Source organism: Geotrypetes seraphini, chromosome 4 (assembly GCF_902459505.1).
Source record: "Geotrypetes seraphini chromosome 4, aGeoSer1.1, whole genome shotgun sequence".
In the NCBI taxonomy this organism is placed as follows: Eukaryota; Metazoa; Chordata; class Amphibia; order Gymnophiona; family Dermophiidae; genus Geotrypetes; species Geotrypetes seraphini.
Genome location: NC_047087.1, coordinates 2,752,601 through 2,767,025, shown reverse-complemented (window position 1 = coordinate 2,767,025; position 14,425 = coordinate 2,752,601). Strand labels below are relative to the sequence as shown.

The window sequence follows — 14,425 nt, the reverse complement described above, 5'->3', positions numbered from 1 at the left end:
TCTTTATTTCTACACAATTAAAAACCACATATTACTAAACTAGAATTCTTCTTGACTTCAAAGGAAATGGAACTCACCATATTGATGAAATAACAGTGCTAACTTTATATCTCCTCTGCTTCCAACGGCTAAAAGAACACCAAAGGAGAAAGCTGTTTTAAACCCCAGCAAACACACATAACAAGATGACGTCAGTACATGTCGAACAACTCCCTGTACTCACAATCAGCTGCTAAGAACACTACCGGTGCCCATAAGAAACAAAAGACTGAAATCCTCAGACACGCAACTCCCCATTCTTACGATGACACTCACACTTACACGACTTGGAGATATGCCAAATACTTTATCATGCGTTTCATATATGACCTGATAAAGTTATAACCTGTATGGTATTGTGGAATCTAACTATAGATATATATCAACACTGTGACACTGTATTGAATTATTCAATGATTGGGTGATGAGGCGGCACTACAGCCTTCATGTTTCTGAGCATACGTTCTAAAAACCAGCCATCAGAGGTCCCCTGCTATGGCAGGGAGTCCTATAGGACCCCTGGGGGGTTTTTCCCCTGATTTAATTTTTTTCTTTGTGCAGAGCCTATTTTCAGGCGGTTGGGGGTCCCACATTCGCCCGGGAAGGGGGGGGTGTTCCCTCCGCACCCCCTGTGGCTTTGCCTCCCTCTTCTCCTTTGGTGTCCCCTCTTCCTCCTCCCTCGTCCAGGCGCCAACGGGTGGCTTGGGTTGCGGATTGGTAGTCAGAGGACCTTGTTGGCCTGAAAGAGGACCTGGACCCTTTTTAGGAATTGTAGGATCCTCCTGAGGGGTCGGCCGCTCGCGGTGGGGCGGTGGGTTTCCTGTCTTCCGGCGACGAGGCATCCGTGGTGTGCCTTTTTCAGAGGGATGAGCTACCAGACCTGATTCAGCAGGTCTCATCGGTGCTGCTTTTTGAAGGAGCGCCACCGGAGACCCCACGTATGGGGGACCCTCTTAGGGGGATCCGTACTGTTTCCTGCTCTTTTCCTATGCATCAGGATATTCGGGATTTTGTACTGGCGCAGTGAAATATGCTGGAGGCGCCGTTTCGGTTGGTGCATGCCAGGCTCGTTTGTATCCCATCCCGGAGGGAGGGATAGGGCTACTTTAAAGTCGTCAGTGGTGGACGCGGTGGTCTCAGCGATTGCTATGCAGCATATCGTGCATGTTGAGAGCAGTTCTGCCTTACGGGACTCTGAGGAGCATAAGTTGGAGACCATTCTTAAGCAGAATTTTGATATCTCTGCCTTGGGCTATTTGTGGGGGGCTGGTGGCTTGTGCTGTGTTTCGGTGGGACAAGCGCATCCTGGATCGTGAGTCTGATGACTGGTCCTTAGTGGATCAGGAGGTGGCAAAGATTGAGATGGCTGCCTCGTTCCTCTCGGCTGCTCTCTATGACTTGGTGTGGACATCAGCTAAGTCTATTGGAGTGGCCGTGCGACGTACGTTGTGGCTTCGCGCTTGGTCGGTGGATGCTGCGTTCAAAACTAAGCTTACCAAATTTCCTTTTCGGAGGTCTTTTTTGTTTGGAGAGGACTTAGATAAGTTGGTTCAGACTATGACAGACTCTAAGATGCCCCACCTGCCTGAGGACTGTGCCCGCCCAGCTTCTAGGGGGGCACTGCCCAAGGGTGTCTGCTGGAGTTCCGCAAGTATCGCCCGGGGTGTGGCTGCTACTTTCCAGGCTTCGGGTTTTCCCGGGGTCGGTTTTATCAGCGCATGCAGTCCTTTCGGGGGGCGCGTCAGGGGACTGGAACTTCCTCCGCCGGTTCCCTAGCTGCCCGTCCTGCACATTGACTCTTTGCCGACACCCCCTTTGGTTCCGGTAGGTACCCAGCTGCACAAATTTTTTCCCAAGTGGGCCAAGATCCAGGAGTCACCAAAGGAGACTGTCGCGTGCCAAGTCTCGCAGAGGAACAGGGAGATCCATAAGATCTGGATTGAAGACAACTTAGTCAATCTCAAAGGTTGTAAAAGATTTCACATGAAATACATTATTACCTTTTACAAGAATCTAATTTATAGATGATTTTTGACACCTGTCATCTTAATGGCATGATTATATTCTGACAGGAATTACTAGATTAGTTATACATGATTGGGTTTTATTAGTTGGGTTTGTTATTGGCAATATTTGAATTTCATTATCAAAATATTTAAGTTGATGTTGGGAAGAGAGATATGGTCTCTTCATTCATTACATGAAAATAAATTTAAATATGTATTTAATTCTTGGTTATTGATATGAATTGTTGTCAGACTGGATATAGACATATAGGTATTAAAAGTAGTTATGGGTATAAATTAATTGCGACTATATGATAATAACAAAAAGGTGGGATATTAATTTCATATAAAGATATATACGATGACCTTTATTAAATATTTAATATAATTGTTTTTGATCTAGGGAGGGAAAAAGAGAGAGATATGAACTTATAGGAAGTAATATATAAAATGTTAAATATTAGTGATTAACTTAGACTTTCTAAGGGGAATTTTAATTGATTTGATTTGTTGTGAAGTTTCTTAATTTTGAATATTAAAAGGATTTAGGATGTTAATTGGGAATGAAGAGATACATTGTAATAATAACAATTAATGGGGGAATGAATGCTCTATGAATTTATTTATTTGATTTTTATTGATATATGATAATGATTTAATAGAAAGAGGGCTTTATGAAATATTTCTTAAAAATGAATGAGTAGGGATTTTATTTTTGTATGGGTAGGTAATGAAAGAGTATTTGAATGTAATAAATTAGAGTATAAACTTATTAATTTTAGTATCGATAAGGGAAGGATGTGATAAATTTGCCTGGGGGAGGGGGTATTGCAATTACTAATCTTATGTGTGTTCCAAGACAGTCAATATATGTGGGAGGCGGGGGAGGGAAAAGAGAGGGGGGTTGTTTAAATGGGGGTTTGGGGGCAGTTTGTAAGGAAATATTTATCTTTAAAAATTTTTAAAGCTGGATAATGGTGTCTATTCATGGTAATTTAAATAAATCTAAATATTCATGTTGGATTATATTTTTAGGAATAAAAATTTATAATGGAGATTAAAATTTTTTCATTAAATATTAATGGTCTTAACCATCAAATAAAAATTTTAAAAAATGCTGGCCATAGGAAATGAAAGTTTTTTCCTCTGCACCAGGAAGGATTTACAAACTGAATCTTTCACTCAGCGTTACAGGTTCTCTGAAGAAGCCTTTTAAGCCTATTTCGGCGAAACGCGTCAGAACCTGTTAAGATCATCGCTGCATGGACATTTAAGATAAGTCAAATCAAGCTCACTAGTTTTGAAGATTTTACATATTGGATGCTTTTTCACTTTATGGATATATAACAATTATTACACCGTTTTTTAGAGACATTTTACTCACCTTTCTACCAAAATCGGTGGTGCAATGATAGATTCTGTGAAAATGCCTTAGGGGTTTTGTCCCCACGTTAAGCTTTTTCCTATCCATCTGTGGATTCTGAGCACCATTCGGGTTTAAAAAGGTGTTGAAAATTTCTTTGTATTGTTCCCTTTACGTTCTTTGTGGGGCCTTTTTGAAACAACAGAATGCTGATATATATTTTATACAGGAGATGCATCTATCAATGATTGAATCAAAAATGTTAGAGGGGGTTTGGGTGAAGCAATGTTTTTATTCCTCTGCAATTGGGAAAAAAGCTGGAGTTGCCATATTAATAAACAAAAAATGTACAGCTAATTTTTAATTGATTGATGCTGATCTAAGGGGTAGATGGATACTTCTGAAAATGAGCATGGGAAATAATACCCTAACATAGTAACATAGTAGATGACGGCAGATAAAGACCCCGAATGGTCCTTCCAGTCTGCCCAACCTGATTCAATTCAACCTGGAATTGTTTAATGTGTATGCCCCAAATTTGAGTCAAGGTGAATTTTTTAAAGAGTTGCAACAAATAATACTCCCACTGGCTGCTTCTAATTTAGTAGTGGCTGGAGATTTTAATGCTGTAATGGATCCATTATTAGATAAAAAACCAAGTAAAATTATGAAATCATTAGGATTAGATAATTTAGTGCAATCTTGTGATTTGGAAGATATATGGCGGATACATCATTTTGATGATCGGGAATTTTCATTTTGCTCACAAGTTCATAAATCTTTTTCAAGAATAGATTATATTTTTGTCTCAAATCAAATAGTACAACAAGTGACAAAAGCTTCCATAGATCCAATCATTTTATCAGATCATGGTGGTGTATGAATTTAATTTAATTTTGATAAGTAGGAATATAACAGGTCTGTATGGAGATTCGATAATACATTGATTGCGGATTCAAATTTCCTTGAAGAATTTAAATTAAAAATGATTGAATTTTTTCAAATTAACATTTCAGAAGAAATTACCATAGAAACATTATGGGATGCATTTAAAGCTGCATTGAGAGGTAATATTATTTCATATTTGGCATTTCTTAGAAAACAACTTAAAAAACAATTTTCTAATTTGGAAAAAGAAATTAAACAGTTGGAATCTAAATTAATTGACAAATGGAAGCAAAAATTATACAGGCTCTTTTAAAAACAAAGGGTAAATATAATGAGATATTTTCAAAGTTGATAAGGAAAGACTTGTTTTCCCAACAAACTGTATTATGGCAGCTCAAATAAGGCGGGAAGATTATTGGCAAATTATCTTAAAGAAAAGAAGAACAAAAATTGTGGCAATAAAGGATGAGAAAGGTGATACACATACTCAAATTGGAAGTATTTTAAGTCAGTTTCTAAATTTTTATAAAGTCCTATATTCTTCTGAGCCTTATGAAAGTAGAGAAAAAGATGGATTATAATTTTTGAATCTTATGGAAGGGCCGAAAATTCCTGAACATATAAAAAAAGTTTAGAAGAGCCTATATTATTAAAAGAATTAGAAACAGCGTTGAAATCTCTTAGAGTTGGATCCGCTCCAGGTGGTGATGGTTTCACAATTGAGTTTTATAAATCATTCCAAATTACCCTATTACCTCATTTATTAAATTTATATCAGCCTCAACTAACTTAAGCATTACAGGTACTATGGCAGAATCATTAACTATAGTTTTGCCAAAGCCAAATAAAGATCCCACTTTGGTTTCAAACTACAGGCCTATCTCTTTAATCAATGTAGATTGAAAACTTTTGGCTAAAACATTGGCTTTCCATTTAGCCAAAGCTCTCCCTTTTATTATTGATATGCACCAAACTGGATTTGTTGTTAAGAGACATTCATCTAATAATACCAGATTGGCTTTTCATATGTTAAATTTAACAAAATCCATGAATGATCCAGCTTTCTCTGTATCTTTGGATGCAGAGAAAGCCTTTGATCATGTGGAATGGACCTTCATGTATCAGGCATTGGATTGGTTTGGTATAGGTTCAGGATTTATACAAATGATTCTAACATTGTATAGCTCCCCTGCTGTAAGATTATATATTAATAATAATTTATCAGAGTGTTTTAACTTGCAGAGAGGGGTTAGACAAGGCTGTCCATTATCTCCTTTGCTTTTTGATATTGTATTAGAACCCTTGTTATTAGCCATTCAACAAGCTAAGGGGATACATGGTATTCCTTATTCAGATCGGGAATATAAAGTCTCTGCATATACACATGATATATTGCTTCATTTGAGAAATCCAGAAATTACCATTCCATGCTTGCTTGAGTTGATTGAGAAATTTGGAAAATTTTCAGGATATAAGATAAATTGGAGTAAATTAGAAATTATTCCACTTAATGTACATTGTACAAAGGGCTTGTTTGAATCATTCTCTTTTATATGGAAGGAAGATGGATTAAAATATTTAGGAATTTGTTTTAAAAATAAATTGGAGGACACAATGAAAGAGAATGAAAAATTTTTGTTAAAGAAAGTTACAGAAATGTGTGAGCAATGGAATCCTTTATATCTTTCTTGGTGGGAGAGAGTTCAAACAATCAAAATGATGATATTGCCTGTGGTCTGTTATCAAATGAGTATGATACCAGTTTTTTTCCAAGGGTCCTTTTATAAAAAATTAAATCGTATTCTTACAAAATTTATTTGGCTAGGTAAAATGCCTAGAATTGCTTTAGTATCTTTACAAAAACCAATTACGGAGGGTGGGTTAAATTTTCAAAATTTTTATAGATATCATCAAGCCTATATTTTACGCCAGGGTATGTATTGGGTCCTCCCAGAGCTCATGGAAGATACTCCAGATTGGCTATGGTTGGAATGGCGACTCAAGTTCCCTTTACGTTTATGTCATGTTCTCAGCATTAAGATGCCTAGAGTATATAAAGAGAATAGAATATTAATAGATACATGGAAAACATTACGCTTTGTTAGTAATTTAATACCTATACCAATTCATAAATCAATAAATCAAACAATCTGGCTAAACTCCAAGATTCGAATTGGCGGATTTAAAGTCGTTTGGAAGCATTGGATTATTGCAGGTATACGGATTTTAGGTGATGTCATTTCAGATGGTAAACTGCTTGATTTTTCACAGTTGCAACATAAATATGGCCTTAATAAATCACAAAGTTTTAGATGGTTGCAGCTGAAGCAGGCTATTCAGGAGGGGTTCCCTGAATGGAAAAATCTTAATAATCAGTATAGTTTGGAATTCTTGTGCTTTCAGGCAGACTTCCTGGGACACCAGGCCGCACAGTGGTATAAATTGATATCTGGATATATGAATAAAAAACCAAAGACAGGTCTTAGAGACATTTGGAGCATTGAGATTAAGCATCAAATCAATGCGTCTCAATAGCCACAAATTTGGTCTTGGAGGATGAGATGTACAGTGTCCGCATCTATGAAACAAACTTGGTTCTTTTTGTTGCATAGAGCATTTTGGATCCCAGTTCGATTACAAAAGTTAGATTCCTCTAAGTCTAATAGATGCTGACACTGTAATCTTGAAGCAGGGACTCTAGATCATTTATTATTTTATTGTCCCTTTATGATGGCCTTTTGGAAATCAGTTTGGCCCCAAATTAATTGTTTTTTGGAAAATCATGTGGCATTATCCTATGATACAATTTTATTCTGTAAAAAAAGCCAAATTTCATCAAAGAATAATAAACTTTTAATGATTATAGAAACATAGAAGATGACGGCAGAAAAGGGCCACAGCCCATCAAGTCTGCCCACTCCAACAACCCTACCCCCTTGAATTTACCCCCCTAGAGATCCCACATGTGTATCCCATTTCCTTTTAAAATCCTTCACGCTGCTGGCCTGAATCACCTGAGGTGGAAGTTCATTCCAACGATCGACCACCCTTTCGGTGAAGAAGAACTTCCTGGTGTCGCCATGAAATTTCCCACCTCTGATTTTCAGCGGATGGCCTCTTGTGGCAGAGGGGCCTTTAAAAAAGAAGATATCATCTTCCACCTCAATACGGCCGGTGATATATTTAAACGTCTCTATCATGTCTCCTCTCTCTCTACGTTCTTCAAGTGAATATAGCTGCAATTTATTCAGCCTTTCTTCATACGGGAGGTCTTTGAGTCCCGAGACCATTTTGGTGGCCATTCTTTGAACTGACTCAACTCTCAGCACATCCTTTTGGTAATGTGGCCTCCAGAATTGTACACAATACTCCAGATGAGGCCTCACCATGGATCTGTACAATGGCATTATAACTTCGGGCTTCCGGCTGATAAAACTTCTTCGGATGCAACCCATCATTTGTCTTGCCTTTGATGAAGCCTTCTCCACTTGATTGGCAGTCTTCATGTCTTCGCTAATGATCACCCCCAAATCACGTTCCGCCTTGGTCCTAACTAAGGTTTCACCATTTAGTGTGTAAGTTTTGCATGGATTCCTGCTGCCGAGGTGCATGACCTTACATTTTCTAGCATTGAAGTTTAGCTGCCAAGTCGAGGACCAATGTTCCAATAGAAGTAGGTCCTGCGTCATACTGTCTGGTAAAGTGTTCTCACTTACTATGTTGCATAGTTTGGCGTCATCGGCGAATAATGTGATTTTACCCTGAAGCCCCTGAGTCAGATCTCCCACAAATATGTTGAAGAGGATCGGGCCCAAGACCGAGCCCTGAGGCACTCCACTGATCACCTCCGACGTTTTTGAAGGGGCACCATTTACCACCACTCTCTGAAGTCTACTGTTTAGCCAGTCACCGACCCATGTAGTTAACGTCTCTCCCAGTCCCATTGAGTTCATCTTGTTCAATAGTCTGCGGTGCGGAACGCTATCAAAAGCTTTACTAAAGTCCAAGTAAACGACATCCAGGGACTCACCCACATCCAGTTTCCTTGTTATCCAGTCAAAGAAACTAATCAGATTGGATTGGCAGGACCTGCCTCTGGTAAATCCATGTTGGCGGGGATCCCGTAGATTCTTCTCGTCTAGGATTGTATCTAATTTATGCTTAATTAGTGTTTCCATGAGTTTACTCACTATGGATGTGAGACTCACCGGTCTGTAATTCTCAGCCTCTGTCCTGCAGCCCTTTTTGTGGAGTGGGATTACATTGGCTGTTTTCCAGTCCAAGGGGACTTTTCCCGCCTTCAAGGAAAGATTGAAGAGCACAGACAATGGCTCTGCTAGGACATCACACAGCTCTCTAAGCACCCTGGGGTGTAGATTGTCCGGTCCCATGGCTTTGTTCACTTTGAGTCTTGATAGCTCGCAGTAGACGCTACTGGGTGTAAACTCGAAATTCCAGAACGGGTCATCTGAGCTATGCCTTGCTTGCAACTGTGGACCAGACCCTGGCGCCTCGCAGGTAAAGACTGAGCAGAAGTATTCGTTTAGTAGTTCGGCTTTATCGGAATCTGATTCTGCATAAGTCCCGTCTGCTTTCCTAAGGCGTACTATCCCATTTGTGTTTCTTTTCCTATCACTGATGTACCTGAAGAAGGATTTATCCCTTTTCTTAATGTCCTTTGCTAGATTCTCTTCTATCTGAAGCTTGGCCTCTCTGACTGCCGTTTTGACAGCTTTGGACTTGGCCAGATAGTCTTCTTTTGCTGCTCCTCTTCCTGAATGTTTGTAGGAAACAAATGCTTTTTTCTTTTTCTTAACGAGGTCCGAGATTTCTGTAGTGAACCACTGGGGTCTGTTATTCCTCCGTCGTTTGCTTGTTGTTTTTATATAGCGATTTATTGCTTCATGTAGGGTAGATTTCAGGTTTGCCCACATAGCCTCTACATTATTGGTTTCGGCATGGTCTTGCAGTGCCCGATGGACGAAGTCTCCCATGCGTTTGAAGTCAGTGCCACGAAAATTTAGGACCTTTGTTGTTGTCGATCTGGAGAACCCCTTCCGAAGGTTGAACCAAACCATGTTATGGTCGCTGGAGGCCAGCGTATCACCTACCGAAACTTCCGATACGCTGTCTCCGTTGGTGAGTACCAGGTCTAGTAACGCCTGGTCCCTAGTGGGCTCCAATACCAATTGTTTGAGCTGTGCACCTTTTATGGAGGTTAACAACCTTCTACTGCCGCTAGTTTGTGCGGTAAGTGCATTCCAATCTGTATCGGGCATATTAAAATCCCCTAACAGTACTGTGTCCCCACGCAAGGTGATGTTTTCAATGTCTTCGATTAATTCCATATCCTTGTCTACCTGTTGTCTCGGAGGTCTGTAAATCACACCAAGATACAGGCATTTTTCATTTCCTCTAGCCAGGTTCACCCAGAGGGATTCCCCGGTATACTTGACATCTGTGATTATGGTAGTTTTGATGTCTTCTCTAGTGTATAGAGCTACCCCTCCTCCTAACTTGCCCTCCCTGTCTTATGACAGGAGTCACCATACAACAGATCACAAGTAATTGGAAAAATTGGAATAGACTCAATTATAACTTCTGGTGGAATTCGATATGTCATATTTACAAAATGGAAAGAACAATAGCTGTGCAAAAAGGGAATTTTAATAAATTTAAAGAGATATGGGAGCCATTAACAAAATATTGCAATGAGTAGATACCATTTTACATTATAGATACAATATAAGGTAGAAGGGATGGGAAGGGGGAATTTGAATTTATTAATGATTAGTTTTCTAGGAAAGATTATTTATGTGATATATTTGATTGAATATAAGATTGGAAGGGTGGGAGGAATGGGATAAAAAAAATTTATCTATTAGTATCATAAATGATAGAATTTCAAATTATGTGTTCATTGACAAATATTTTATATATATGTATTTGTTTTAAGATGAAAAATGAATAAAGATTTACAAAAAAAAAAGGAGACTATTGCTTCCACTTACCTTCTGAAGAAGAGGCCTGTTCCAGAATTTGTCAAGGCTCATTCCACTAGGGGTCAGGCAGTTTCTTGTGCTGAGTCTTTGTTAGTTCCTCCAGTGGACATTTGTAAGGCTGCGGTTTGGTCTTCCTTGCATTCATTTGTCAGACACTACCGGGTAGACGTTCAGGCGCATTGGGATGTGGTGTTCGGTGAGAGTGTTCTAGTGTCGGCCCTTCGGGTGTCACACCCATGATAGGGACTGCTTTGGTACGTCCCACTTGTAAGATTAACCTCTACTGGTTTGGAGAGTGCTAAAGAAGGAGCAATTAGGTTCTTACCTGCTAATTTACTTTCTTTTAGCTTCTCCAGACCGGTAGAGGTCTCCACCCTGTCTATTGTCGTGTTGTTGTGGCTGTTGTGCGGGCAGTTTTTGTTTTTTGCTGCGGGTTCTAGTATTTTTCTAGGGCTGGGGAGAATTGAAGAACAGCGGCTGTAGCTCGGCTGGCTTAGCTGGCGCGCTGTGGGGACATTTTTTTTCTGGTATCTCTCCTTTGCATTTTCCAACAGCATTTGGGTTTGTTAGTTATTACTCCTGTTCGGAGTATTGTTTATTTCTGTTTCCAGTTCTTAGTTCTGCTTGGCTACTCGGCAGACTGCTAGGAATAGGGGAAGGTATCTCTTATGTACTATTCCACAGTTTAGTTTCAGTTTCCACCTGCTGGTCATGATGAGATATATACCCACTTGTAAGATTAACCTTTACCGGTCTGGAGAAGCTAAAATAAAGTAAATTAGCAGGTAAGAACCTAATTTATCCTATACCAGTGATAGGCAAACTCATTAGTCAAAAGAGCCAAAGATCAGCAGTACAATGATTAAGATTTCTTTTGAGAGCCATACCCCGTGCCCACTTGTGCTACAACGGCTTCGTCAACCCGACTGACACCCTACTTGCCCACATGTAGTCGAAATTGATTCATGGCAGAGCCTAGAGAATGACACGGGGAAAAAAATTTGTCTCTGTCCCGTCCCCGCAAACCATCTGATCCTATCCACACAAGCCTCAAATAGTTTTATATTTGAACTTATTATATTAAAATATAAAAAGAAACAATATTCTGTACAATTGTCAATTTATAAATCAGCATCTTCTCCCCACTCTCTCTTCCCCATTTCCCTTCAGTGTTCTCAGCCCACTCTCTCTCCACTTCCCTTCAGCGCACGCACATAAAAACAAGTAAGCCATTTTATATCATTTTCATTCTATTCATTCATAGAAATTAAAGTCTAAATAATGCCAGTCACATAACAAAACATGATTTTACAAAAATAATTCCCTGCACAGTCAAGCCTGCAAGGATTTCTAGAAGTCCAGGTACATTTCTCCATACCTTTTTTGACTGTCAGGCTCTCCCGATTTGGGGCCGGGTTCATCACTGCCTTGAATTGGTGCTTCAATACACTTTTGATTGGAACTGTGTAGCGCTTCTGCTAGGGGATGTTCAGGATTTGATTCAACAGGGTGTGGACCTCCCAGCTCAGAAATTCATCTTGCATGCTGTTCTCCTGGGCAAAAAACTTGTTTTGCAACAGTGGTCTACTGCAGAGGCCCCTGCCTTCAGTCTATGGCTTACCAGAATGAGGATGCAGGCCAGATTTGAACTTGACTCTTATTCCTCCAGAACTCAAGCTGTGTGGATTGCCTACTGCGCATTATGGGACTGTTTTTTGGCTTTGCCCCCACCTGTCCCTGCACCTCCATGACTTTTGAATTCTCCTGAAATAGAATGCTTGGGTCCTCGCTTTCACATTTGTTCTTCTGCGTTTTGTTTTTTCATTTTCTGTTATGCTTATTTATTGACAGCTACGGTGAGCCTCGATTATTGTGTGTATTGCTTGCTTTGAGTTTGAATGGGTGTGTATGAGTGGTGGAATGTCTGTGTGTTTGTCTGTTGGTCTGTGAGATTGCATTGGTGAATCGTTTGGGGATTCACAGGCTTCTCCATATTTCTTTGTTAAGTAGAAAACGGGCACGTGTGAACCATGTTTTTTGTACCATCATTACTGCTATTGTTTCTGCGAACTATATCTGTCCATTTACAATGTTTTGTTTTACGCTGTTAAGCATACTGTACATGGTTTTGACTGCCTAATAAATATGATATTACAAAAAAAAAAAACAACTCTTGTATTCTAAGACTTCAAGACTGGGCCTATTCTGTGCGTATAAAGTTGAATGCTTCTAAAAAAGTTGTTATGGTTCGGTAGGTATGGTTGGTATAAGATTAAGTTTGAGTGATTCTTTAAAGATTGAATACTCATCTAGAATCTTGGGATTTGTTCTGGATTCCACCCTTTCTATGACAAACCAAATCAATAACATATCTAAAAAATGTTATTTTAGCCTACAGATGTTAAGGAGAGTTTGTTGTTTCTTTCATCACCACCACTTTACTGTACTGGTTCAGGCTATAATACTAGCTTATCTGGACTATGCCAACTCTCTTTATGTTGGTTTGAGTAAAGGTAATCTGAAGAGATTACAATTTATTCAGAATATGGCGGCTAAAATAATTTTTGGTAAAAATAAATATGATCACGTCACTCCATTTTTGAGGGCTTTACATTGGCCTCCGATATATTGGCGAGTTCAGTTTAAGTTTGTAAATGTTATTTTTAAGAGTTTATATGGGATTTTTTCACCACTATTTCCTTTTTCTTTTAATTCATCTCATATTCAGTCTATGAAATATATACATAAGTATAAATTACTATTTCCATCTATTAAAGGGATTCAAACATTAGGTAAACTTTCACATTTTTTGGTATTTACTATGTTGAAAATCTGGAATGACCTTCCTTCAGATATTAGAACCCTCTCTTCATTGACTCATTTTAGAAAAACCTTAAAAACTTATCTGTTTATGAAACATCTTACAGATAACTGATAAAATCCTGTAGCTGATAAATGTATATCGATATCTACTGATCTTTCTCAACCCAGCCCATGTGCCTAAGGCCCTGCCCACAGAAGGGGCCTAAGGCTACTGGGTCGATTCTGTTTGGACCAGGTGCCTCAAGCCCCAATCAGGCCCTAAGGCCTGCCATTCAACGGATGGCGGGCCTGCCAGACAGATGGGCTTGGGACCTGTCCGTCCGTCCAACTTTTTTTCAGGTACGGGGGGGAGGGGAGGGGTCGAGGGATCGGCAGGAGGTCTTGGGGTTGGCGGGTGGGGGGCTGATCAGGGGTTCGAGGGGGCGATCGGGGGGGGGTGCGCCGATGGCAGGAGGGCCTGGGTTCCCTCCTGTCCATATCTTAGTGGGGGTAGGGGGGTTACCTGGGCAGGAGAGCTTGGGCTCTCTCCTGCCCCGATCAGATCAGCGGGGTGGGGTGGTTGCCTGGACAGGAGGGCTTGGGCTCCCTCTTGCCCCGATCGGATCGGCGGGGTGGGGTGGTTGCCTGGACAGGAGGGCTTGGGCTCCCTCCTGCCCAGATTGGATTGGTGGGGTGGGGTGGGCTGGTTGCCGGGGCAGGAGGGCTTGGGCTCCCTCCTGCCCGGATCGGTGGGGTGGGGGTGTTGGCCTTCGACGGGCCAGGAGGGCTTGGGCTCCCTCCTGGCCTGATCATTGCTGGGGTGGGGGGATTCTGTAACCGGTGTTCTTTTTGAAAGATACTGGTTACAGAATCCAGCTTTTACCTGAAGGACTGGCCCCTCCTTCGCCTAAAAGCTCTTGTTTTGGGCATTTGGGACTTAGGCTTTTTTTAGGTTGATTATATAGTGTAAGTTTAGACATAGTGGTGGTCTGGGCGTTTAAACAGCTGAATGTAGAGGCAGGCCATTATTTAAAAAAACCTCCTTTTGAACGTTTTTTTTTTTGAGAATGGACATTTTCCCTGCTTCTGCTTTCAACGTTTAGGGCCTTAGGCCAAAAGGGGACTTAGATGTTTTTTTATTATGCCCCTCCATGTGTAAATCTGCCATGAGACTTTTCTCTTTCAACAGGCTTTTGAGTGATCTGTGACGCAATCATTTATAGCATTTTGAAACTTTTCTCAAGGCAGGCTACAGATGTAAACATTCCCTCAACTGCTATTGGGATAACTGAGGTAGTCCATTATTGCGTTGCCAAGTTTGTTAG

At 40.3% G+C, this 14,425-nt stretch overlaps 1 protein-coding gene across 2 annotated transcripts in view; it reads left to right on the top strand.

Annotated features, from left to right (window-relative positions):
- Window positions 1-14,425, top strand: part of PMFBP1 (polyamine modulated factor 1 binding protein 1) — a 561,980-nt gene that overhangs the window by 503,687 nt on the left and 43,868 nt on the right. The gene's annotated exons all lie outside the window — the stretch shown is intronic.